Source organism: Etheostoma spectabile, chromosome 8 (genome assembly GCF_008692095.1).
Source record: "Etheostoma spectabile isolate EspeVRDwgs_2016 chromosome 8, UIUC_Espe_1.0, whole genome shotgun sequence".
NCBI lineage: Eukaryota > Metazoa > Chordata > Actinopteri > Perciformes > Percidae > Etheostoma > Etheostoma spectabile.
The window spans coordinates 15,012,458-15,013,952 of NC_045740.1; the positions used below are offsets into that span (position 1 = coordinate 15,012,458).

General features: G+C 43.8%; 1 protein-coding gene across 6 annotated transcripts in view; it reads left to right on the forward strand.

The window, feature by feature from the left end:
• LOC116693604 (transcription factor SOX-6) overlaps window positions 1-1,495 on the forward strand; it is a 113,845-nt gene that overhangs the window by 17,935 nt on the left and 94,415 nt on the right. The gene's annotated exons all lie outside the window — the stretch shown is intronic.

Here is a 1,495-nt window from a genome sequence, read left to right on the forward strand (position 1 = left end):
TGTGTGTGTGTGTGTGTGTGTGTGTGTGTGTTAGTCCACGTTAGCTGTCTCTGTTCATGTCCACTGCCTCTCTCCCCTTCCACCGGCACATACAGAACGCTTTTGATTTGTTTCACAGCAGACGCAGACCTCCACTCCGGTTAGTATTCTGCCCTATGCGCCCTCAATAGCTGCTTTCACTTGGGTGAAGAAAGGGGTCTTTTACTGACTCTCACAGGCATCACTCCAGGAACCTTTCAGCGCAAGGACCTACAGTATGCCTTTTAATAGACTTTCTCTCTGTGAGCAATAAAGATTATATCTGGAGTCAAATGGTGCTGTAGGTAACACTAGCCCAAATTAAGCTGGTGAGGTCCCAGTGGCCGATCTTGATGGCTTCAGCAGAGGCGGGAGACATATGAAATGTACAATGGGAGAGATTGGAGAAAAGAGTGATCCGACCATCTGGCTAATCCCCCTGTTTAAGAATACTTATTAAGGCCCTCTCTAGTGGCCCTTGAGCCATGTCACTGCTGGGTCAACAAGTGGCCTCACTGACAACTCGCACGCACATTGGACAGACAAGCGTCAGTGTTCTGGTGTGGGTGATAATCTGTGTCCTGCTGGTTCGGTCGAGGAGTTCAGTTTCAAAGGCTTGATTTATGGCTCCTGTAAATCGTTTTGTATCACAATCTAGAGCTATGGTTCTCATCCAGGGGGGTCGAGACCCTATTAAGGGGTCACTGATTGATGCAACCTGTGACAAGATTTTACAAGTAGATATAGCTTCATTTTAAGGGTTCACAAGTCAACAGCATAGACAACTGGCGTACTGTCTGGTGATGGATATTTTGGTTGCTTTGGAAGACCACATTTTACTGAATGAATAACAATAAAAGAATACAAACATCACAGTAATGAATACAGGCATCATACATGCATTTCCTTTGCCTAATTGTGCTGCGTTTGAAGAAAGGAATGGTGTCATTATTGGGGAAAACCGGACCACTTAGGCCACTTTTAATTCCATCAAACTCCCTAAATCTCATCAGTTCATCTGGAAACTTGAAATCACATTTTTGTGTCTTTTAACATGCAATTGCTTTTCGAATCTAATTACATGGCGGTGAGATGACAAGTGGACCCTCCTAACAAAATTACAGTCTTTATAGGGTACAGATTGTGTCGTGACAGGACATCTTTGTTTCATAAGACTTTGGAAGGAAGTGGCTGCTGCGTGTGATTTGCAAAGTCAAGGCCTTGACATGTACTGTACATAGTGTATCTAATGGTTTTGATCAGAGGAGCTGGGGTGTGTCTATGACTAATGTTTTAGGTGATCTGACATCACTGGTCAGTTCACAAAATCAGTTTTTTAACAAAAGGTTTGAATTGGTTACACTGGCGCGCATTTATCAACCTAACGTAGAAACCAGCGAAGATATGAGCGCAGAAATCATTTTACGACAGGATTCACGTGGGGTTCATGAAACGTTCGCATCACACCAATCAGAGC